The sequence below is a fragment of the Canis aureus genome, chromosome 33, assembly GCF_053574225.1.
Source record: "Canis aureus isolate CA01 chromosome 33, VMU_Caureus_v.1.0, whole genome shotgun sequence".
NCBI classification, from domain to species: domain Eukaryota; kingdom Metazoa; phylum Chordata; class Mammalia; order Carnivora; family Canidae; genus Canis; species Canis aureus.
Window position 1 is genome coordinate 19,975,247 of NC_135643.1, and position 26,643 is coordinate 20,001,889.

At 35.2% G+C, this 26,643-nt stretch overlaps 1 pseudogene; it reads right to left on the reverse strand.

Annotated features, from left to right (window-relative positions):
- Positions 1-1,408: 1,408 nt before the first annotated feature.
- On the reverse strand, positions 1,409-3,022 carry LOC144303957 (josephin-1 pseudogene; annotated as a pseudogene).
- Positions 3,023-26,643: the final 23,621 nt, after the last annotated feature.

The window sequence follows — 26,643 nt, forward strand, 5'->3', positions numbered from 1 at the left end:
ACCAACCAGACACCCTTAATTTCAAATTTTAATGCAAAGTTTATATGAAATAGGAGAAATAAACTCAGGTGTTCAGGGACTTGTCACAAGGGTCAAATTAATTTATCTTTAAGTCTTACAAGCAACAACAGAAGAGGAAAAGCTAATGTCACAGACAATAATAATAGCAATTACAACAAGAATACATGAGAATGCTAATACAAAAGTTTGGATGATAGTTTCAAAAGACTACATTTTATTTAAGTTTCACAATTGTCCCAGCCTATTGCTTTTGGCAATATCATAGTCTACTAGTACTCACCTTTTCTACTATTTCCTTGTTAATTGACCTATCATGGAGTTTACATGTTATTTGACAAGATACCCTGTCTTCTTATCACCTTCTTCAGATGTATCCTTTTCGTTCTGGTTGGGCTAAACCTCCTCACTCACTGTGAATCTTGAAGTACTGAAGTACTCGATTCTTGGAAATTTAAAACCCAGTCCATATTCTGAAAGTGTGGTGAAGCAAGGCTTTGATGTGTAGTGGGGGGGGGAGGGGGAAGGACTTAGATTCTGGCTGTGTTCATGGGTCTGTCAACGGATTGCCTTTCTTTTCCTGAAAAGAAAAAAAAAAGATATAACCAAAGACTATATTAATTTGTTCCCAGAGACTGAATGAACAGAATCACTGTACTTTGCAAAAACCTATTGTTTTGCAAGTCTTACTGACACCTGGTGGCTAAATCTCAACAGAGTTCATAGTAACCATCAATAAGCTGTTTTTGCAATAAAATATCTAGGATTTGCAACACATTTGACACTGAGGGAGAGCTAAATGTTTGACTACAGTCTAAGCAGAGTAAGAAATTCAGAGTCAAAGCAAAATCTTGGCAATTTATTCATGTTCAAAGACACTCATGGGTATTCGTTTTTAAGTTTTTACCCATGTTTTCAAAAACTCAATTCATCTATTCTAAGTTACTATGTGGAGACAATCTTCTGAGATTAATACCTCCAAGAGATATTTCTGATATTAAATAGATTTTGGTCAATTATTTTTCTACATACAAATGCACTAATAGAAGTGCATAATACCAACATTTAGCATTATGTAGTAGGTCCATTTTGTGCTCATTATTTTTTTATAATAAGCAACATAAAAATAGTATAAATTCACAACTCACAGAAAGTCTACACAGTGAATTACTGAGAGACTCAAGCCTTCTCATGGCTACAATTTTAATCCAGTGGTTCTCAAACTTTAGAGTGGTGAAAAATCACTTTATTCTTATTTTTAAATGAATATTGATAGGACACGCCCCTAGAATTTCTGTTTCAGATTCAGTAGACCTTGAGTGGAGATCAGGAATATATAATTAATCCTATTCTCAGACTTGTGTTTAGAAATCCCACTGGAATCCATCTCTCATCCTTCAATTTCTTCCGGTCTGTATCCTGATTGCCTCTGTAATCCCCCACTTCCATATCTGTCTCCCACCCAGTGTACATTTCTACTTTGTCCAATAACATCATCTTAGTTTTCTCTTAGTGAATGACTTCTGTACCCTCAGCCACTTTGAGCCAGTATGATTCAGAAATGCCTAACCCCATGCCTATTTGAAGGCTGGGCTGTGAGCCAGGCCTAGACAAGCAGGATATTCTATTCCCAGACCACAGTGATTGGTTCAAGGATGGGTTTCTGGTCTGCACTTAAAGGAGACTTATTATGGGACTTGTTGAGGAAAGATTACTCTCTTGCTGGGGTCACTTAGCTTGTAGAATATAAACTCAGAGATGCTGTTGGCCATACGTATCAGTCTGTGTGAAAGGTACAATCACACACATAAAAACAGCTTAGAGATGATGAAACATAGCTTTGTCTGTAGTCATTGTTTAAGCCCCTGGATTCATGTGTCTGAAACTAGATCAGTCACTAACTTTTTCTGTTGCGTGTATTCATAAATTTCCTTTGTTTTGTTTCTGTTATATATAATGACAGATTCTGCAATTCTAGTTCCTTGGCATATAGACCACTTCATCTGTAAGCTCCTGCGATTTCTTCCCACATTTTTTGGACTTAACAGCATGAGTAAAATTTTACTAGGTGGCTCAGTGGTTGAGTGCCTGCCTTCCACTCAGGGCATGGTCCTGGGGTGCTGGGATCAGTCCTGCATCGGGCTCCCCCCAGGGAGACTGCTTCTCTCTCTGTCTATGTTTGCCTCTCTCTGTGTGTCTCTTGTGAATAAATGAATAAAATCTTAAAAAAATAATAAAATAAAATAAAATAGACTATCTTATAACTTTTTTTCCCCCACTGTAAAATCTGAGAGGAAAACCCTAGGAGATGTTTGGGGAAGTGGCAGGGGCAGACCCACTGTACGGGCTACAGCATATTACAGAGGCGTGGGGGGCTGAGGTGAGGGACAGCTGGGTAGAGCTACATTACAAATCAGTGCTCCCACTCTAATGGGCCTCCACCTGTCTAGCACCACCAGCAGGAGTTCACAGTTCTCTCCTCCCAAGTGATGTTTTAGAAATTTCCGGAGCTGGCTTTCTCCTCCAGTCTACTCAGGCATCTTCAGTTTGGAGTTGAGGTTGAAGTAGGCACCTCCTGCCTCTCAAACCAGAGCCAGTGCTGCTTTTTGAGAGGCAACTTCAGTCGACCCCAGCACAGGCTGGAGGCCAGATTCATGATGAAACCCATGATGTTAGTGAGAGCAGCGGTACTGACATCCCCAGGCTTGTTCCACCACTCTGCTGCATAGCCTATGGTTTGAAGTGCTGCCATAAAGGACGTTCACTTCATAGTTCCCATTTCCTACTATGCTCTTCTTGTGGAGGTTCACCATGGTGCTTGGAGATAGCCCTGGGAAAATCTCTTGCAGCATTTCTGATATGAAGACCTTGCTGTCCTGGAAGATGTTATTGAGGCCACAAAGCTCCCTGCCCTGTTTTTCATGGTAGGTTTATGGAGGTGCTGCCTGGGGCAGCTCCAAAGATTCAGATTTGGCCTTGTCTCCTTCCATGGCACAGAACTCATGTTTTCATTTAAAGTTCCAGAGAGGGCTAAAAACACACCACTCTTCCCTCCAGAGTGGCTGCACCAGTTCACATTCCCACAAACAGTGCAGGAGGGTTCCCCTTTCTCCACATCCTCTCCAACATTTGTGGTTTCCTGCCTTGTTAATTTTTCCCATTCTCACTGGTGTGAGGTGGTATCTCATTGTGGTTTTGATTTGTATTTCCCTGATGGCAAGTGATGCGGAGCATTTTCTCATGTGCGTGTTGGCCATATCTATGTCTTCCTCTGTGAGATTTCTCTTCATGTCTTTTGCCCATTTCATGATTGGATTGTTTCTTTGGTGTTGAGTTTAATAAGTTCTTTATAGATCTTGGAAACTAGCCCTTTATCCAATGTCCACAATAGCCAAACTGGAAGGAGCCTCGGTGTCCATCGAAAGATGAATGGATAAAGAAGATGTGGTTTATGTATACAATGGAATATTCCTCAGCCATTAGAAACGACAAATACCCACCATTTGCTTCAACGTGGATGGAACTGGAGGGTATTATGCTGAGTGAAGTAAGTCAATCGGAGAAGGACAAACATTGTATGTTCTCATTCATTTGGGGAATATAAATAATAGTGAAAGGGAATATAAGGGAAGGGAGAAGAAATGTGTGGGAAATATCAGAAAAGGAGACAGAACATGAAGACTCCTAACTCTGGGAAACGAACTAGGGGTGGTGGAAGGGGAGGAGGGCGGGGGTTGGGGGTGAATGGGTGACGGGCACTGAGGGGGGCACTTGACGGGATGAGCACTGGGTGTTATTCTGTATGTTGGTAAATTGAACACCAATAAAAAATAAATTTATTAAAAAAAATTGTAGAAAATGGAAGACCTTGTTTATTTCCCACCTTCCTCCCCCACCCCCCCCCAAAAAAAAAATCAGTTTTCTTATCATATTTTCCTCTCTGCAAATGCCTACCAAGCCACAATGCAGGAGGACCAGATGTAATTGGTCACATCACTCCTTTTCTTCTATTGCTTTCTTTCTTTAATTTATTTATTTTTAATTTATTCATGAGAGACACAGACGGAGAGAGATGCAGAGACACAGGCAGAGGGAGAAGCAGGCTCCATGCAGGGAGCCCGACGTGGGACTCGATCCCTGATCCCAGGACCATGACCTGAGCCAAAGGAAGGTGCCCAACCACTGAGCCACCCAGGCGTCCCTTCTTCTATTTCTTTCAAACAACAAAGCCACTGACTGAGGAGATGAGGGTTGGGTGGTGAGTAAAACAAAATTGGAGCAGTTAGCTAGCGAGGGAGGGCCAGCCGGCCTGGGTAGGTGTGCGCCGGGGCCTCAGGGGCGGCTCCCCCAGAACGTGCCCCTCTCACGCTCTCCCCGCGCCCCCCGCTTCTTGCTCCCCCTCACCCCCTTCCCCAGCCAGGAGACAATGCCAGTCAGCTGCAGAGAGAACCAAGCTGGCGGGGAAAGTGGCTGTAATAGTATCACGGCCTTCTCCTCCTCATTATATTCAGAATACAGTAAAACCATCATGACCTGGCTTCAAGTTCTACTCCTGTCACTACCCCAATTGCTCAAATACCGTCCAGCCAACCTAGAATTTCTCCACTAGCTCTTCCTTCATCTAAGATGATTGTTGAACTATTATTATTATTACTATTAATGCACTGAAATGTACATCCTCTCTTTCTGCACATAGAGAGCTCCTAGTCACCTTTCGGACAGCAGCCAAATGCCATTTGTATAAGATCATCCATAGCCACCTCCCCTAAAAGTTGTTCTCCCTGTTAGTGTGTATTATTGCATCCTATTCTTTTCCTTCATCACATTTTTCACACATTTCAACTATGGATTTATTTCTGTTTGCTTGTTTAATATCAGTCCAAAACAGCAAAAACTATGTGCATTTTGTTGAATACCGACACTAAGTACTCTAAAAATAGTTTGTTGAACAGATTATATAAACATATTTTTAAATAAGGCTAGTCTTATACAGCTCAATTAAAAGGAGAAATGAAACACATTACATTTAAGTTAGCTTTTACTCCCAAATAACAAATTACTGCTGTCTGGCAAGTTAGACTGAGGCTGGTTAACAGACCTCTAAAATTTGGCAGCAGCATGCTAATCCATATATTTTAATTCTAGCAAAATTGTTATAAATATTAGTCCATTTAGTTATACAGTTGTCAAAACTTTGCTAGTGTCCATCTGGATAATGTTTTATAGTTTCAAATGACTATTTGCAAATCTCCATGTTTATCTCAACTATTCACACCTGCTTTGAATAATAACCAAGGTGACCTCTGCTGATACAACCTATTGGTTGGCAAAAGAACCAACTAACTCCTAGTTCTTCCTCCTTCTCAAGGCAGGGGAACAAATACTCTCCATGAAGGTCGTCTTAGCTTCAATACTACATGAAATGACCTCATTCAAGTATATTCTCTGTTGTCTGTCCTTTGACTTTTTCCTCAGTTATGTAAATTCAGTCATTTGCTTGGAACTATTTTTGGAAAAATCTGTTGTAAGCCAGTGAAAGACTGGCATCATACTTGATAAATATAAACTTCTTTTAAAATAATTAAAATGTTTTCGATAATTTAAAAAAACTCACTTTTGAAGTGAAATTGTACATGAAAAACAAAACAAAACAAGAGAAGTGCAGTTGATTTTTATTACCTAGACACTCACCTTACTTGTTTCAAATACAAGCATCTAAGGAAAATTGAAATTTCTCGATTATTTGTTTTATTTATATATTTAATATTTATTATTTGTAGCACAACATTGTTTTATTTCACTATTTCAGTATTCTTTATTTCACTTACATAGAATGTAGTTTCTTTTTCTCATTAAGTTCATTCCCTAGTATTAATAGGTTTTATTTTCTAGTCCAGAAACAGTTTCTATAGGAAAATGGATTCCAAATCACAAGCAATTAATATTAAGCCTTTTGTATTACAAACTCCTATGTTTGAGGATTCTTTTGGGGGGAGAGTGGTAAAAAATCCAACCTAATCTTCACCGTAAAGGATCTCAAGATAAATTCAAGGATCTAAGAACTAAGAATACATAAAGCATTATTAAAGGGATTTAAATAATAGTTTTAGGAAGAGTTAATTTATCAACCAGGTTTATTTACATTTTGGCAAATGTCTAGCACAACACTGAAGAGGAAATATGAGAGTAATATGTATGTATTGTTCCTGACTGCAGTTAAAAAAAAACTCTTAACATATCACCAAAATATATGATTTGCAATAGTTTTCTGAGAGGTGCTCCCATTCTTTGTTTTCAATTTTTTTTTTAGTTAATGGGTACTAAACTTCGTAACACAGTTTGATATAGCTATCAATATCATGATACTATTTTATTTCTTCTTTAACTTGTTTTTGTAAAAATTACATTAATAGATTTCCTTATATCAACTAATTTTTGAAGTCATGCGATTCCTTTATAAGGTATTTTTTCATTAATACAGTGATAGGTTGTACTTCCTAATTCTTTGAGCTTCACATCTTTGCTTAAATATGAAGATGCTCTTTTCTTTTTTTGCTTTCTTTCTGTTGTTTGCTATCCGGGTTTTTGCTCAACTTGGAGAATTTGTTGGAAGGTCTGGAAAAATTAAAACTAAAAAACTATAGCTTCCTTGAAGGGTTGGTAAAATTTAGTTCCCATGTTACATTTGCATACTTTTTTACTTGTGTTTCCCCCAGTCTCATCTCATCTGTAAGTTCCTTCAGTTTAGAGACCAGACTCTTCACCTCTGAAGATCCAGCACTTAATGTAGACTTTGCCACATAGCATATAGTCTATGAATTCAGTTAATTCAGTGAATTAACAAAGTGATGCAGTTGGAGAATTCTTTGGATCTGGCCAAGCAAGTAAAATGAAAGGAAGAGTTTAATTTAAGCAATTTTCCAAACTGTAAATTTTCTCCCAAACAATAAATGCCCCTCTGCTTTAAGATAAAAAGAGCATATGTAAAAATTTTTCTTATAACAATATTATTATCTGGGTGCTATTCTCTCAACTCATTCAAGTCTAATTTGACTTTCATTCAGTTTTCATGAGTTTTAAATATCGCAGGCTATAGCCAAACAATAAACTTTTAATGTTAATTTTGTCTTTGAAGAAATGATAGACTTCAAGAGGAAATGTTAAGATAGAGAAGACAACCAAATTTTGCATATACAAAAAGGTGTTTGTATATGTTTTAAAAGGCCTGAAAATCTCTACCTGTGTTTTGCTCTTTCAAAACTAAGGAACTGAGAAATAATGGACTATAATGAATGCACATATATTTGTTACTCATGTTTGGAGATGAACCCATAATGTTTTTTTCTTCAATTATTAACAATTGAAAATTTTAGCATACTTGAAAATAAAAGTGTACTTAACATTCAGAATATCTACCGTATTCCAACTCTGAATTTTTCATCTCTTTATTAAATGTGCTGAGCTCTCCCTCTTTATAGACCACTTAAGCTCTCTCATGAAATAGACTATCTTCTTTATCTTTATATCCTTTACTATCCCTAGCATAATGCCATTGATGAAGTAAAACATTCTGTAAATATATTTGAATTTCTTTTTAAAAATTATAAAAAATGCTAATGTAAAACTATGACATTAAGAGACCACATAAAACAGAAAGATTAAAAGATATACCAAAAGCTAACAAATCAAATAGGAAACACGATTGTGCAAATTTTAATATATTGTTCTCTATTGTAAATATTTCCACTGGCTTGTTTGTACCAGGCCAAATATCTCTTCTGTTATTACCCAATACTTTTCCTTCAACACATAAATATTTCTTCTCTAAATTCTTTTTTCCTGAATCAGAAGTTCTTATAGTTGGAATTACTAATCATAAAACCACAGAGAGTTCAAAGTCTAAATTTACCCAAATGTAAGACTTTTCCATGAAATGCTAAAAATTAAAAATAATTATTGAGAAAAAAAATATAAATTGTATTGGCATGACAAGCAGATTTTAGATAAATGAATGCAAATGGAAAGTTTCAGAACTTTACAAAACCCCGAAACAGACATTTTTCTTCCAGTCTTTTATTTGGTGATTAAGATCCATTTTAGAAAGATTGAAGTCAAGGGAATTATTCACATATATACTTAGCACTATTGAAGCATTAGGCTGACAATCTTTCTCACTGTATTTTTCCACATTATAAAGTGCCCCAAGCATTATAGTAATTTCCCCCCCTGGAATATATAAATTGCCTTATATAAACTCTGACTATTGTTGCTGAGTTGGGCTTTAGGATTTTCTCTTGGGGCATTATAATAAGCTAAGCACCTATATTTGCCTTAAAATTCATTGTCCAACCACATAAGCCTCCAAAGTGACAAATCCCATTATTTTGTGGCTCTTTTGTCTAACCCTAACAAATTTTTTTAAAAAGCATTTTAGCTGCTTTCTACATAGAAGTAAATAATTATTTTGAAAAAACACAATAGTCCTTATAGGTAAAAGTGTCATGCCAAATGGAACAAACCACATTTCTGTACATTTTTTTTTAACTTTCTATAGCTTATTTTGGGGACTGTGTCAATTAATTTATTGGATGGCTATTGTATGTCAGGCTAGGGATTGGCAGTAAACCAAGTCGTGAATAATTAAGTGGGTGTTGAAAGATATGAGACAAATGTTTTGTTGAGGAAAGTAGGAGTAAGAGAGAGAATTAGATAAATGCAGAGGCCCAGGATGTACATTGCTCAGGAAATTCTGTTATTCCTTACTGTCCTCTATCAGAGGAATGTACTGAGTAAGACCGGTAAATTGAGAGTAGCTAAGTGTTCCTTGTTACAGTTATATCAGTTGTTCACAATGATGCGCTCCTACTGAGAAGGATGGATTAAATTAGGTTGCCTGTAATTTATTCAGTGGTAAAGTGTAGAGAAAATTCACTAGGAAGTAAAAAGGAATAGCTTGCAGAATTGAAAATGCTGGTTTAAATATTTCTTTTGTTACTTCTCTGCGGGTCCAGAATAATGGTGTTCTATAGAAAACCCACTAGTTTACTAAACCTGGACACTTAAAACTGGATTTAGGATTACATATTTGTTTTCTGAGATCTTGGGTAAGTGTTATAAAAGCAGAGACAGCAATTCTCATGTTTATATCTTCTTCCAAGTCACAACCCCCAGATTCCAAAGGGACTCAATAAATACATGTTAAATAAATGAATAGGTACATTAAAATCCTGTCTATTGGTGGCATCATTTCTTTGTTTAGATTAAGAAAAAAGGAAACAAAATGATAGAAAATGCTGAAATAAAGAGAAAATTAACATTTCAAAAACTGTTTTTAGCTAGTACACTAAATCTTCCACCTGCATCAAAGCTAAGTAGTAAAACCAACTTGTGAAAACAGGGTTAGTAATCCAAGTATAGACAGAACAATTGTGTGAATAGTATTATTTTGACCTTTTCCCTTTTTCTTTATGTTTAGAAACTATCAAATTACATTCTGGTCATGCGCAGGATTAATGGGAGAATGAGGTGGCCAAAGAACATGGCAGTTATTACTGAATTTGAACAGTAGGATAAAATCTCATACACCTTAATATGTCCCAGAGCAGCACATGTCCTAACACTAAAAATGAAACATTAGTTGCAAAGCATTATCATGCCAGAGAACGTTGTTACTGTGAGATTTTTAAGAATCTTTAAATAGCTGGTATTTAAAGAAATAAGAGCATTATAATTGGGAGATACTTAATTCAGTTATGAATATACTCTCCAGACAAATGAATTACTTTTCAACAGAGAACCATACTACATTTGGACTAAAAAATAAAATTAACTAACTCAGTGTCACAGTACACAGAGATTTCAAACACAAAAAGCACGTTACCTGAGCATGAGCCAGAAACTCGGTTTTCCAGGCGTAGACCTAGATGAGAGCTGTAATTCATGTCATTTTATGACATTTCATGGAACATTTGGTCATTATGACATTTATGATGCAATGAAATAGGCCATAAAATGCTGTAAATTGTTGGGAACAAAAGACATTCATATTTGTGATGGGCATTTGAGTTTCAATCACAACGTTAGTAGGTTAAATCAAGACCCAACTTGGAGTTGAATGTTAAAGTTTTAGTTTAACATTATGGTTTCTTTTTCCTTTCACCTTCCACAGCTCTCTTTAAACTTTCTTCCTCTCCACTCCCTTTCTCTTGTTCTCTCTTCTTTCTTTATTAAATCAGATGAGTTTTACAGGCCTATGAGTAAAAAAAGAGGGTTTTTTCATATTTACTATTTCAGTATTTCTAGAGAGTGAAAAAAATCTATAGTCTATATGAATAAGAATAGCAGATCAAGAAATTGCAAGGTACATGATTGTCCGTTTGTATATATCTTATGCTCAGGTAAAATGTGGGACATTCAGAATTTGTAATAAGTGATGACTGTGTTTTTCCTAAATTTGGTAATATTATTTCCTAAAAACTTACTTTAGCACCTACTGTAAGTTTTTTTTTAAACGTCAGAAGTGGTCTTATTGAATTATGCATGATATTAATACAAAACTTTTTTTTTTCCACAAAATAGATTTGGGATGCATAGCTATTCATTTTAGGAAGAGAAAGACAAATGTATGCCAGAGAGCATTTCACTAACAAAGTTTGGCTATGCTTTTATTTTTTTTTTTTTATTATTTTTTTTTGTTGTTGTGGCTATGCTTTTAAATCTTGTTACTTCTTTGCTTAGATTAGGACCTAGAAAGTCACCAGAGCATCATTTGAATATTAAACTTTCGCATAAGATTCATTACCACCAAATTGTTCCAAAAGTGTAATCAACCACAATGCTCAATCAATGTATAAGTGCCCAGCTGCAAAATACGTGAAGGCAAGTAACAGTATTGCTGTTACTACCAAGAATTCGACATTCCAAACTTGCAATGCTATCGCTGGTTCACAAATAAAAGATTAATTTCCTTGTCAAATGCATATAAACTACTCTACTTTCCAATTATTATCTACTTGTAAACTCACCTTTCATTATTGGGGTGAAAGATAAAGACAGCTATTTGACATACTTCTGATATTAAAGAAACAACATATGAAATTTTATTTTTAGAAAAATATTTCCAATGTTATTTTGTAGGGTATAGAAAAATATAGTGGTACATAAATAAGCTCAGTGACATGAAAATACTTTAATTAAAAAATTATAGGGGCACCTGGGTGGCTCAATCAGTTAAGCATATGCCTTCAGCTGAGATTAATATCCCAGAATCTGGAATCAAATCCCACATCAGGCTCTCCACTTAGTGGGAAGCCTGCTTCTCCCTCTGCTTACCGCTCCCCCTGCTTGTGCTTTCTCTATCTCTCTCTGTCAAATATATAAATAAAATCTTTTTAAAAAATTATACTAGTATAATTACTCTCATTCAATGTATTTGAACCACATTGTTTTATTCACTGTTTCTCATTTAACCTTGTATGGTATTTGTGGTTGAAGACCAGAGTAAGTCATGGGAGGAAAAGGCAGAAAGGGTTTATTAGGAAAGATAAATTGTACTGTTTTAATTTAAGAAAAAAGTCCCTGTCATGAGAAAAAGCATATTGTTTACAAGGAGATCCCCTCCCTTACTGCCTCTATCACCCTCAATGAAACTATATCATTCTTAAACAGTCTTAGATTCAGCTTCATGTAATATTGATTGGTAGACTTCATATGCCCACACTCTCCTAAATGTCTGCAAGTAGAGTAACTTAGTGTAGTCCTCAAGAAAACTCTCTGAGGACAATATTACTCCATTTTACAGAAGGTGAAACAGACTTGAGAATCGTACTCAAGGTCACATGGAGATTGTTTCCAGGAAAGGGCTTTGAATCCACAGCTTCCTAGAATTTAGCACTCTACTTCCTATGAATAAAGTCAAGTCTATGTCTTCCTTTCCAAACTGTATATCTTTTATTTCCTTTTCTTGCCTTATTGAATAGTAAGCACTTTTAGGACAATGTTTAAAAGGAGTGATGGGGCGGGGGCGCATTATTGCCTTATACCTGATCTTGGTGGGAAAGCTTCAAAGTTCTCACCATTAAGAATGATGTTTGCTATAAGTTGTTTGCAGATAGCCTTTATCAAATTTGAGAATGTTCTTCTTTATTCCTAGTTTTTATTCCTAGTTATTAATTGGTATTAGATTTTGTCAAATGCTCTTTCTGCATCTATTGATATAATCGTATGTTTGTTTTTGGTTTTGTTTTTGTTTTGTCTGTCGATGTGATAGATCACATGAATTGAGGGTTTTTTTTGTTTTTATGAATTGACTTTTGAATGTTGAAACACCCAAGAAGGGGCAGCCCTGGTGGCTGGGGCAGCCCTGGTGGCTCAAGCGGTTTAACGCCGCCTTCGGCCCAGGGTCTGATCCTGGAGACCTGGGATCGAGTCCCGCGTCAGGCTTCTTGCATGGCGCCTGCTTCTCCCTCTGCCTGTGTCTCTGCTTCTCTCTCTCCTCTCTGTGTATTCTCAGAAATAAATAAATAAAATCTTAAAAAAAAAAAAAAAGAAAGAAACACCCAAGAATATCTGGGAGAAAACAAGTTGGTCGTGGTATACAATTCTTTTTAGACCTTTTGGATTTGATTTGCTAATGTTTTTTGGAGGATTTCTGCATCTATATTCATGAGAGAAATTGGTCTGTAGCTTTCTTTTCTCTTAGCATATTTGTCTGGTTTTGGTATTTGATTAATGTAGGCCTCATATAGTGAGTTAGGTAATATTCCTTCTGCTTCTATCCTTTGAAAGAGATTATAAGGAATTGGTATAACTTTTTCCCTAAAAATTTAATAGAATTCATCGGTGAACCCATCTGGGCCTAGTGCTTTCTGGTTTGGAAGGCCATTAACAATTAATTCAATTCAATTTCTTTAATAGATATAGGTCGGTTTAGATCATCTATTTCTTCTTGTGTGAGTTTTGGCAGATTATATCTTTCAAGGAGTTGGCCCATTTCATCAAGGTTCTCAAATTTGTGGGCATAGAGATGTTCATATTATTCCTTTATTATCCTTTTACTATTCATGAGATTTGCAGTGATAGATATCCCCTCTTTCATTTGTAACATTAGTAATTTGTATCTTTTCTCTTTCTCTTAACTTGGCTAGAAGCTTATCAGTTTATTGATCTTTTTAAAGATCTTTTGGTTTTATTGATTTGCTCTTTAGATTTCCTGTTTTCAATGTCATTGGTTTCGGTTCTATGCTTATTTTTTTACTCTGCTTACTTTAGATTTAATTTGTTCTTTTTCTAGTTTCCTAAAGTGAAAATTCACTTTACTGATTTTACATCTTATTTTCTTTCTTTCTTTTTTTTTTTTTTTTTATTTATGATAGTCACAGAGAGAGAGAGAGAGAGAGAGGCAGAGACACAGGCAGAGGGAGAAGCAGGCTCCATGCACCGGGAGCCCGATGTGGGATATTCCATCCCGGGTCTCCAGGATCGCGCCCTGGGCCAAAGGCAGGCGCCAAACAGCTGCGCCACCCAGGGATCCCTACATCTTATTTTCTAATGTATGAAGTCAATTCTATAAACTGCCTTATAAGCATGGCTTTCACAGCATCACACAAATTTTGATAATTCTTCTTTTCATTTTTATTTAGTTCAAAATATTATTTCTCTTGAGATTTCTTCCTTGACCCATGTGTTAGTCAGAAGTGAGTTGCTTAATCTCACTTCTAGGATTTTCTAGTTATCTTTCTATCATCAATTTCTAGTTTTATTCTGTGGTCTAAGGGCAGACATTGTATAACTTCCATTCTTTTAAATTTGTGAAGGTGTATATCATAGCCCAGAATATGGAATCTTGATGAATGTTCTCTATGAGGTTGAGAAAATATATATTCTGCTATTGTTGGATAAAGTAGTATATAGGAGTTAATTACATCCAGTTTATTGATAATATAGTTGAGTTTAATTATGTCCTTACTGATTTCTTCATGGTGGATCTGTTCATTTCCAAGAAGGGGATGTTGACGTCTCCAACTATAATACATTCATGTATTTCTCCTTGTGGTCCTATCAGTTTTTGCCTTTTGTAGTTTGATGCTTTGCTTTAAGAATTATTTGTCTTATTGGAGAATTGACACTTTTATGTTTATGTAATACCTTTCCTTATCCTTGATAACTTTCCTTCCTTTGAAATCTACATTGTATAAAATTAATATAGGTTCTCTTGTTTTCCTTTAGATTAGTGTTAGCATGGTATAATTTTCTCCACCCATCTATTTTCAATATATATGTTTTTTATAACCTGTGCTTCTTATAGAAAGCATATAGTTGGGTCGTGGGGTTTTTTTGTTTGTTTGTTTGTTTGTTTTAATCTGCTCAATCTCTGTCTTTTAATTGGTGTGTAGACCATTGATACCCAAAGTGATTACTGGTATAGTTGGATTAATATCTACCATATTTGCTACTGTTTTCTATTTCTTGCACTTGTCTTTGTTCTTATTTTTGCCTTCCACCCCTTTTTTGCCTTTTTCAGTTTGAATCAAACATTTTGTATGATTCTCATTTTCCCTCTTTTTTTAGCATATTGGATATACTTCTTTATACTACCTTTTTAGTGGTTGCTCTAGATTTTACAGTACACATTTATAACCAATCCAAGTTCAATTTCAAATAACACTATACCACTTCACAAGTAGTATCATTACCTTATAATAGCAAAATAATCCAAATTTCCTCCTTCTGATTGCTTGTATCATTGCTTTTATTCATTTCAATTATGTATAACCATACATAAGCATATAAACCCATTAGGTATATACATACACACATAATTGAATACATCGCTGCCTTAGTTATTTTAAATAGACTGTTATCTATTAGCTCCATTAAGAAATAGAAAAAGGTTTTATTTTATCTTCACTTATTTCTTCATTGATGCTTTTTCTTTTTTTAGGTAGATTCAAGATTCTCACTCATATTATTGTCTTTTTCAAAAACAAACAAACAAACAAAAAACAAAAAAACCAACTTCTTCCAACATATCTTGCAAGGCAAGTCTACTAGCAACAAATTCCTTCACTTTTTGTTTGAGAAAGTCCTATTTCTTCTTTACTTTTAAAGAATAATTTTGCTAAGTATGGTAGTTGTTGGGTTTTGTTTTTTTTTTCCTCTCAACACTTTAAATATTTCATTCCATTCTCCTATTGCTGGAATGGTTTCTGAAAAGTCTGATGTAATTATTATATTTATTCCTCTCTCTATATAAGGCATGTTTTTCTATTATTTTGCTTGTTTGCCTCTGGCTTCTTTCAGGACCTTTTCTCTCTTTGATAATTTTGCAATTGAAGATGATATGCCTAGGTGTACCTATTTCTTATATCCTTTTACCTAGTGACATCATTAATCTATCTTGGAAACAAGAATGCATGTCGCCAAAAGTCCATTTTATTATTGAAAATTTTATTGCTGGAACACATTAACAGTATCTGTGAATCTGAATTATAAAACTGTGTTAAGCATTATAGTACCAGTAAGTTAAAGCTACAGAATTTTGTGTCCTTATACTTTTAGTTTTGAAAAATAAAATTTCAATTTACCTGGAATAAAATTCACTATTTGTGGCATAAGTTTTATAGGGTTTAATAAATGCAGAGTCAGGTATCTACCACCACAGTCATGATATATGTCAGTTCATTACTCCCCAAATTCTCTTATGTGGCTCATTTGTAGTCAACCTCTACATGAACCCCAAATCCCCAAATCATATGAAAAAATGACATGTTCTAACTTCTACAGTTTTACATTTTGAAGAATGTTATATGAAGATAGAATATATAACTTTTGATGTTTAACATCTCCACTTAGCAAAATGTATTTGAGGAGTGTTCATATTATTGCATGCAAGTGGAATTTTATCACATTGACGTTTCAAAGTTTGTTTACTTAATCAACAATTGAAATACAAATGGCTTGGCTTCAGTTATTGGTAATTAAGAATAAAGCTGCTATAATTCAGAAACAGGTTTTTATGTAATTATAGGTTTTCACTTCCCTAGCATGAATACCTAGGAGAAGGATAATAGGATCATATGGCAAATATATGTTGACTTTATAAGGAACTGCCAACCTGTTTTCCAAAGCAATTGTATTATTTTACATTCATATCAGCAAAATGTGAAAGTCCCAGCTGCCTACCTCCTCACTAGCACTTGTTATGGTAAGGGTTTTTTGTGTTGTTGTATTTTCTTATGCTAATCATATATACCTGTACATCATGTGGCTTTAAGTTACATTACCTGTATTAAATATCTTTTTATATGCTTACGTGTCATTAAAATATCTTCCTTGGTTGCAGTATCTATTCAGACTTTTTGCTCAAGTTTTATATATTTTTTATTTGTTTGGTTTTCAGAAATCTTTTTGTGTTCTAGATACAAGTCCTTTGCAGGTGTTTTCTCAGCTCTGTGGCTGATCTATATTCTCTTAATAGTTCTTTCACAAAACAAAAGGTATTAATTTGATAAAGTCTAATTTATCAAATTTTTTTCATGTGATATGTTCCTGGTATCCTATATAATAACTCTGACTACCCTGAGATTGTAAAGATTTTCACCCATAATATCTTCTAAAAATTCATAATTTTACACTTTACATTTAGTCCTACATCCATTTTGACTTAGCCTTCATAAAAATTGTGTGGCTCAGCAGTTGAACGTCTGTCTTCAGCTCAGGGTGCATGATCCCAGGATCCAAGATTGAGTCCTACCTTGGGCTCCTTGCATGTGGAGCCTGTGTCTCTGCCTCTCTCTCTCTCTCTCTCTCTCTCTCTCTCTCAAGAATAAATAAATAAAATCATTTTTAAAAATTGTGAGGTATATATTGAGGTCCTTTTTTTTTGCATACAATTATCTAACTGTTTACTACCATTTATTGAAAAGCCTACCCTTTTTCTATTGAACTCCCTTAGCACCTTTGTCAGAAATCAGTCATCTACATGGGTCTACTTCTGGAGTATTTATTTTATTCTATTGGTTATGATTCTATACTTTAAATAATAACAACATTGTTTTGATTACTGTAACTTTGTTCTAAGTCTTGAAATCAGGTAATGTGGGCTTTCTCAATTTATTCTAAAGGGGAAAGAACATAGATGATTGCATTCCGTGTTTTAGGGACCAGGTCTGGAGATAGCACACATTACTTCATTGTCAAAATTCAGACACACAGCCATATCTAACTGCAAAGGATGCTGGTAAATGCAGGTTAGTTCTATGCAAAAGAGGAAGAGGAAACAAGTTTAGTAAACAGCCAGCTAGTTTCTATAGCAGAAATCAAGAAATATTTTGTGTCGGGGCTCCCTGCTCAGTGGGGAGCCCTCTATTTCTCCCTCTCCTTGTGGCTCCCTCCCCCCATTCTCTCTCTCTCTCTCTGAAATAAAATTTTTTTAAAGAAATATTTCGTTTTATTCCTAATGACAAGGCAGTTAAGATAAACTAATTTTACTTCAACTCTGTCTTTCCAATCTCATCTTTCATTTTCTTTGGAAAAACTACTAAAGAATGGTATATCCCTAAGTCTTAAGATTATGGATTCTCATATTTTTTCTGCTTTATTTCTACTTCTCAAAAATCCTACATATTCTTCACAAATGGCCTCATATGCCACCTACTAAATGAACCATATCTGGATTCTTAATGATAGGTATGAGGTCTCCTTTCTCTGGACCTCCATAATACTCTATTTATATTGAAAATGTTATGTTTATAAATTTTCTTTTCTTCACAATTATTTATATACTCTTATTGCATCTACTAAGTTTACAGTTATTAAAGAATATGGCCATAGTTTATAAATATGCTATATTTGTTGCTGTATTATTAACCCAAGAACTCAGTAAACATATGTTTTATTGTTAATGGTTCAGCCAAATGGCCCTAACATTCCTAGGGAATTAAATTGAAGTCATCATCAGGCCAAAGCTCAAATGAAAGAGCATCAGAATTCATATGGCATTTTGTCACTGTGAAATGCTTCTATAAGGGTCAAAATATTTCTCTCTAAATTATAACCCCTAAATCTGTCAGAGGTTAGGGGAGGTGACTAGAGAACACAAGGGCAGGGAACTGATTTCTAAAACCTAGACTTCTGGTGATCCTCGTGGCCATGATTCTTAAAATATCACCAGTTTGTCATTGCCAAGCAGAGGAAAGCAGTTCATACCTCTATTTCCTTTTATTCTTTTTGTCCACCAAAGCCCAGCTGGGTTTTTCAAAGAGAGTTGGAAAAGGAGAAGGAACAAGAAAGAAAGAATAAAATAAGGAGAATAACCCTGAGTGTAAGGTGATTAAAAATATCCTTTGGTCTACAGAAGTCAAATGAATGTCAGAGTAATAGAAGCTTCCTGGCCGCAAACTTCGTTAATTAAATTAAGAAGTACAATTCCATTAATTAATTTAGTCTACAATTTTCTAAGAAAACCGCTGGGAATTCTCAGCATTTTGTATCTCCTTTCTGTTACAAGCAGATGTTGCACTTAATATTACTTATGAAATAGCCAAATATAAGTATAAATGTTTTCATTAATGTTATGTTTATTCTTTTGTATCTAAAAATTGATACATTTATTAATATGGACACATAGTATGCTGATGACCTTTTTTATTTTCTTCCCAAATGTGTCCTATCTCTCTCAATGTTGTCACCCAGCTTATAAAACCAGAAAGCTAAAGCCATTCTTTCTCTACCTCTCAAACTTTAAATTAGCCAACAAGTCCGATTGATTAATCTTCTAGAGATTTGTCTTTCTCTCTATCTAGCCATGATTGCCTGAGTCAGATCTCTTTATCTTATTGCGTAGGTTACTACAATAGCCTCCTAATTTGTCTCTTTTCCCCTAATCAGTTAGTGACATTGCACCCATTGTTAGTGAATGTCATCAACTCACTGCCCTCCTTTAAGTTTCTTCAGAAAGCTTGTAGGATGCAATTTCAATTTCTTAGTAAGAATTACCTTTAAAATTTTCCCTGGACCTAAATAACTGTGGTGGAGGGTGTGGGGAGGATGGGTGTTTGTTTTTAACCTGGATCCACAGATAACTTCAAAAATGTGACAAATGGTATATTTATGTGCAGTTTTCTTCTGAGGACAGTATAATTATTTTTCATCAATTATTCACATTTTTTCAGGTCCTCCCAAAACTTTAAGGTTATTCTATAATTTCTATAATTTTATCTTTAACTTACCTTCACAGCTTTATAACTCAGCATATTTTCCTGTATGTTACAGCTTCTAGGTATGCCTTTCCTTCCTACCTCTATGTTGTAACCATCCTTCCCCTATGCAATAAATAAATAGATAGATAGATAGATAGATAGATAGATAAATAAATAAGCAAACAAGCCCATAAAACAAAATAACTTTTTAACTACTATGCAATCTTTAATTCTTAGTTCAAACACATCTTGCTTTTTTCAACTTTTTTCTCTACTGTAAAAGATTTAACTTCTCTGAGCTACAAAAGTATTTTTTATATGACTTATGGTAGGCTGCTTCTAAAATAGCTCCCAATGATGTCTGAGTCCTACTATTCAAACCCTTGTATAATCTCCCTTTCAATGTTAACCAAACTTAATTCTTTCCTTCTAATGAATAGAATACAGCCAAAGAGATGAAATGTCACATACCAGATTAAGTTAAAAAACAACTCTAGCTTCCATCTTGCTAGGTCTTCTTATTCTCTGGAATGAAGCAAGCTGCCATGTTGTAAAATACTCCATGGAAAGGTTTTTGTGGCAAAGAACCAAGGCAAGCCTCTGGCCAGCAGCTCATGAAGAGCCAGTTTCCTCAGTCCAACAACCAGAAAGAAACTAAATCCTGCCAACAACTAAGTGAGTGAGTATGGAGGTGGCTTCACCTCCAGGAAGGCCTAGAGATGACTGTGGCTCCAGCTGATACTTGATTGCAGTCTATGAGGGACTAATATTAGGGGACTTAGGAAAACCATTCTCAGATTCCTGACCCACAGAAACTTTGAGATAATTAATATTGCTTTAAACCACTTTGAAAAAATAAAAATAAAAAAATAAAAAAATAAACCACTTTGAGGCAATTTATTACTCAATAATATCAGTGATACATGGCATTGTTATTTTATTTGCTTGTCAAGGGGATTATGGATTAGATGAAAGAACTTAAGTTTTGGAACTGATAAAACTGAGTTCAAATTCTACTTCTGCCACATTGTTAACAACGGATTGGATAAATTACAATATCAGTTTCCTTACTGATTAATTTTGATACCTGTGGTCATGATTTTTGTGAGAACTGTGCCCCCCAAATAATAGATGCTCTGTTGATGTTCTATTATTATGATATTATTTGTCTATAGGAGTGACCCTTCTGCTCATGTATATGATTCTCAAAGGCAGGGATAATGTCTTCATCCAGTTTTGTATCACAGTATTTGGTATATAGTATTCAAAAACAAATGTTGAATTTAAAATTAAGTAATGGAAACTACATGTATTTTATTTATTCCTCTTAAAAGAAAGTATTTAAAAATATCCAGTGCTTTTAATTCATAATTATTTAATAGGCATTCAAGAAATGAAACCTGAAAACAACCTGAAATATGTTTCTTAGGTTAAAAGTTTTAATTTTGCAATGTAGCTATTCAATTTCCTTCATCTTCAAGTAACCATAGTTTTTATGTTGGTTTAAATGTTAACATACGTTCATTATTTTTTTTAAGATTTTATTTATTTATTCATAGAGACAGAGAGAGAGAGAGAGAGAGAGGCAGAGACACAGGCAGAGGGAGAAGCAGGCATCATACAGAGAGCCTGACGTGGGACTCGATCCAGGGTCTCCAGGATCACGCCCTGGGCTGCAGGCGGCACTAAACCACTGTGCCACCGGGGCTGCCCCCATATATTCATTATTAATTACTTAATGAAACTAAAATCAGTAATGAAAAAAAAAAACCTTCAAAGTACACTCATGAAAGTAAAGCAAAGAAAAGCCAAAGTATCATCCATCATTGCTAAATGAAGCCCTGTTGTTCTCTTTAATCCTTTTCTCCTCTAGAGTTCACCACTTCTGTAAAAGTTACTGCTTCTCATTTCCAAAGCTATTATTATTATATAATATTTGCATATAATTTACGTCCATTACTGTGAACAGATAATAATTATATTCCAAAGAAAAATGCATTTCTCAACCACCCCTTCTGCCCATTTTATGTAGACTGAAGAACAGCTTTGAAAGTATAGACCTTCACATATACCTGAAATAATAATTGCTCCATCAAAAGTTATTAATGTTTCTCCATTGAGTACTATCTCAAATAGAAGTTAGAGTCACATAGCTCCTCAAAGTGCATTTATTGATGCTTGGAGTATAAAGGATTTTGGACATGGGCCAAAGATTCTTTTAATTTTTTTTCTGTTTTCCTTCCTTTCATTTTCATATGAGCTTTACTCATTTATTCTTGAGCTAGGTCATGAACAAAATCCCTTTTTGCTTTTTTTACTTAGACTATATTAGAAGCTATGGAAATATTTGGAGCATATGTAATTACAGAGGGAAACTATTAAGTATCATTTTGGGAAAATATGCATTGATTCCATTTAATACTGTGTGGATGTTCTGTTCTTTCCTAAAATGGTTTTAAAACCTAAAATGGTTTTAAAAATATCTTCTGGTTACTTCATGTTGTATGTTGAGACTGAGAAGTAGTATGGTATAGGGAATATAAGAGCACAGACTGGAGATAGCATGGCTGGATTTAAATCCTGACTCTGGCCCTTGCTAGATATGTGACCTTACACAAGTTACTTAACCTCTTGGTGTCTCATTTTCCTCATATACAAAATAATACTAATAATATCTCCTACATAGCATTGTTATGAGAATTGCATTAATATATGCAAACCATTTGGAACAATGCCTAGAATATGTGTAATACCTGCTCAGTAGATGTTAGCTATTGCTAATAAAATAAAAATTTTAATCACATAAAAGAAGCACTAAGAATATACAACCTGTTGAAAATACAGAATGTTCTCTGGAAAATTAATCAATAAGATGATATAATCCAGGCTATAGAAAGAAAAGGAAGTTTAAAAAATATTATCAAATTTGTCTCTTATTAAGGAATTCTTCTGGAGTAGCACTGGCAGTATTACGCAGAGGAACACCTAAATTAAAGCCAAATTACCTATTATGCAATTTAAAATTTCCATTCATCCATTTATTCATGCGTGCAATTTATTCTTCAACAATTGTTTATTGAGGGTCTGCAATACTAGGTTCTAGAGATACAATGACCAAAATATAGTCACTACATCCAAAGTGTTTATAGTCCAGGAAGACACAAGTAAATAAATCATCACCAAAAACAAACGAAGTAACAAACAAAGTTAGGGAACATCATGATCAAAATAAATACAGAGTCCTAGGAGACTGTGAGCTGGTCAGGGCACTGTATCAAGTATTGAGAATAAGGAGTTATAAGAAAAGGCTACCTAGAGGAGTGCCATCTAAGCTGACCTTTGAAGAATAAAGAAGAATTAACCAGGAAAAGGAGAATGAGAAGTAAAAGCATTTTCCCCTTAGATGGGATAGCATATGCAAATTACAAGATCAAGAAGGAATGTGGAACATTTACAAAACTGAAAATAATTTCAATACAGTTATTGCTTCGAGTGACACTTAGGTAGAACATGGCAAGAAATGGGTCTTGGAGTTTCAAAAATAACGAGATTCATGCCCTTATAAGAAAAGACACCAGAAAGCTTGCTATATCTCCCTCCTGTCTTTGAAAGCACAAAGAAGAGATTGTGTAAGCACACAATGAGGTGACTGCTACCTACACATCAAAGAAAAGAAGTATTAGAATGAAGCCTACTTTGCCAGCACATTAATGTTGGACTTCTCAGGCTCCAGGACTGCAAGAAATACACTTGTGTTGTTTAAGCCACCCAGTCTATGGTATTTTTGTTACGGCAGCCCAAGCAGACTTAGTCACTACCCAAATAACTATTAAGTCTTTGTGTTTTGCTCCATTTCACATTGATATCACTCTGGTCCCTTACCATTATTTCTTTCCTGGACACCTGATACAATCTTCTAACTGGCAGATTTTGGTCCTCTGTAAACTGTTCTCCTCACTGCAGACAAATGAGTTCTTTTGAAATGTAAATCTCATCATGTAACATTCTTGCTTAAAATGCTTCAAAAGCTCTCTGCTAAAATGAAAATAAAATTCACTTTACAAGATCTACCAGACTTGTTCAGTCTGACCCTAAAAATCTTGCCAAATTCATGTCATGCTGCCCTACTGGCTTAACAGCCCTGTCCCAATAATGTTTTTTCTTGCCATGAGGCCTTTGCTAACACTGTTCCCCTCCTTTCCTTTTCACTTGATAAATCTTTACTTTTATTTCATGTCTCAGTCCAATCTTCACTCTGGATATCTTTCTCTGACATCCTTAAGTTGTTCTATTTTTGTGCTATGTCCCTATCATTCATAGTACTCATCACACTTGTAACATTTTATATATTTGCCTGATTACATGACTAATGTCTGTGATTCCTGTCTAACACCAAAATCTTGGCTTTATTAGGGATGTGAATTACACCTATTCTTTCTCCGCATGGTTGACTCAGGTCCTAGCACAGTGGCTGGCATACTATTGGTGTTAAATAAGTACTTTTTTAAATGACTGGATGACAAAGCTTGGTGTTTACAGGAATAGGAAATGTCAACAGGTCAAGTATGATGGTAAGAGTTCTAATTTGTGATAGATGTTAGTATAATTATGTATGTCAGGGTATAATCAATCTTGCAACGTGTTATAGTTGCTCTACCTGTAGACATCTACTGTGGACTAAATTGTATCCCCCTCCACATTCACATGTTGAAGCTTTAACCCCCGAAGTGATGGTATTTGGAGATGGAACTTTTCTGAGGTAATTAAATATGGATGAGATCATGAGGGCAGTACCCTCATGAGAGGATTAGTTCTGTTATTAGAAGAGAAAACACAACATGTTCTCTATCCTGTCCCTACCATGCAAGGGCACAGTGAAAAGGCAGCATCTGCAAGCCAGGAAGAAAACTCTCACCAGAACCCCACCATATTGGCATCCATATCTTGGACTTCGCAGCCTAAGAACTGCAAGAAATAGATTTCTGTTTTTAAGTCATCCAGTTTATGGTATTTTGCTATGGTAGACTGAACTTATCAATATAATATCCATGTGAAGGTATCCAGTAAGTATTTGGATATGTAGCCAAATGCTTAGAAGACAGATATAAAGATTTTTTTCCATATAAAGACTTCTTCAAAATATAAATTATAATGGAAAATAATAAAAGTAGTAATATTGTCTTCCTAGCATGCATATAGAATGAGAACAAAATAAGTTTAGAGAGAACTTTAAGGTTCACTAATTTATCAATATTAAAAAATACACAAAAATATGATGATCCTGCAAAGAAGACTAAGAAAGAGGTATCAAAGAGGAAAAGAGTTATGGATTCCAAAAGAACATTTATTTTTTCTTAAATTTAAAAAAATATTCAATTTAGTTAGCATATAGTTTATTATTAGTTTCAGGGGTAGAATTTAGTGATTCATCAGTTGCATATAACACCCAGTGTTCATTATATCAAGTGCCCTCCCTAATGCCCATCACCCAGTTACCCCATCTCCCCACCCACATCCCCTCCAGCAACCCTCAGTTTGCTTCCTGTATTTAAGAGCATTTCTAAAAGGAGGCTATGTCAGTGTCAGCTACTGACAGAAAAAGTGACAGAAAGATTGAAACTTGTAGTTGAGGGAAATAAGAAAGTGATCCGAATAGACACCCAGTGTAATAATTCAGAACTGTTGAACATTCAGTTCATATTTTTATACCAAACTCACGGTATTAACAGTCTAATTAACTATATCAGTTATTTTGCATATGGGCTGAGTTTCTTGGATACAGGTAGAAACAAAGATACATATTCCCATTCATACAGAGTTTGGAGTTTTGTTAGATATGCTTGACAAAAAAAAAAAAAACAGGAGTGAGGCAGGGAGATAGTGAAGACATTTTCAAAAGACAGACCAGAGGATCAAGAACAGAATATGAATATCCTCAAAGATGAGAAGAGCTTGAATCATCAAGAAAATTAGAGGGGAAAATGGGTTAGAAGCCTCAAAGAATTTGAAGTACAGATACAGCAGGAACAGAGAAAAGCAAGCGAGAAGAAAAAAGTTTTGGTCAGAGAATGGAAAGCTTAAATTTAATATTTCAGAAGTGAAACAGATTCAGGATAGAAAGAGAGTGTAACTGAGGACTAGCATAATCTTGTTTAAAGTGAAAATGTCAAAAAACTGGTTTTGGATGGACCATCTATACTGGGTTGAATGTCTTCCAAAAATTCATTTCTCGTGGGATGCCTGGGTGGGTGGCTCAGTGGTTGAGCATCTGCCTTCTGATGAGGGAGTGGTCCCCGAGTCCCACATCAGGCTCCCCAAGAGGAGCTTGCTTCTCCCTCTCCATGTGTCTCTGCCTCTCTCTCTCTCTCTCTCTCTTTGTCACTCATGAATAAATAAATAAAATCTTCTTTAAAAATTTTGTTTCTCCCTGGAGCCTCTGAATTTGACCTTATTTAGAAATAGGATCTTTGCAGATATGATCAAGTTAAGATGGAGCTGTATTAGATTAGAATGGACCCTAAATCAAATATGACTAGTGTCTTTGAAAAAAAAAAAGACAGGGGGATCCCTGGGTGGCGCAGCGGTTTAGCGCCTGCCTTTGGCCCAGGGCGCGATCCTGGAGACCCGGGATCGAATCCCACGTCGGGCTCCCGGTGCATGGAGCCTGCTTCTCCCTCTGCCTGTGTCTCTGCCTCTCTCTCTCTCTCTCTCTCTGTGACTATCATAAATAAAAATAAATAAATAAATAAAAAAAGACAAATTTGAACAGGGAAACATAGGCAAACATGGGAAAAGGCATGTGAAGATGGATCAATTAGAGTGCTACATCTATGAGTTGAGAATTGCCAAAGATTACTGGCAACCACCAGAATCTAGCAGAGATGAGGAAAGATTCTTCACAAAAGCCTCTGATGGAGCCTGGCCCTTCTGACTCCTGAAATTTTTACTTCTAAAGTCCAGGACTGTGAAAGAATATGTTTCTGTTGTTTTAAGCCACTCGGTTTGTGACAATTTCCTATGGCACATATGAGGAAACTAATACATCTTCTACACAGATGTAAACTACTCCGTATAATGGCAGGGTTGAGATAGAGAAGAGAATTGTAAGTTTGACTCAAAGCTGAGGACTGAAGACTGATGGCATAAACATAGAATAATGCTTAGACCTTGGTGGTTTACTAAAGAAACTAAGGTTGGGTAAATTGAACATGGGTTTTCAGAATAGCTAATCCCATCAACACATAGATTCCAAAAGTTCACTGAGGAGTTTGTCATGGCTTGAATTTGTAATTCTAAAAAAAAAAAAAAATCCTAGTCCAACACAGGAAGATGATGATAATATTAACTTTCCCCTACATTCCCTCACCTATTTAGAGAGAAGCAAGCAAAGATGATTGGGAGAGGTCTTTTATCTCCCTGAAAAATT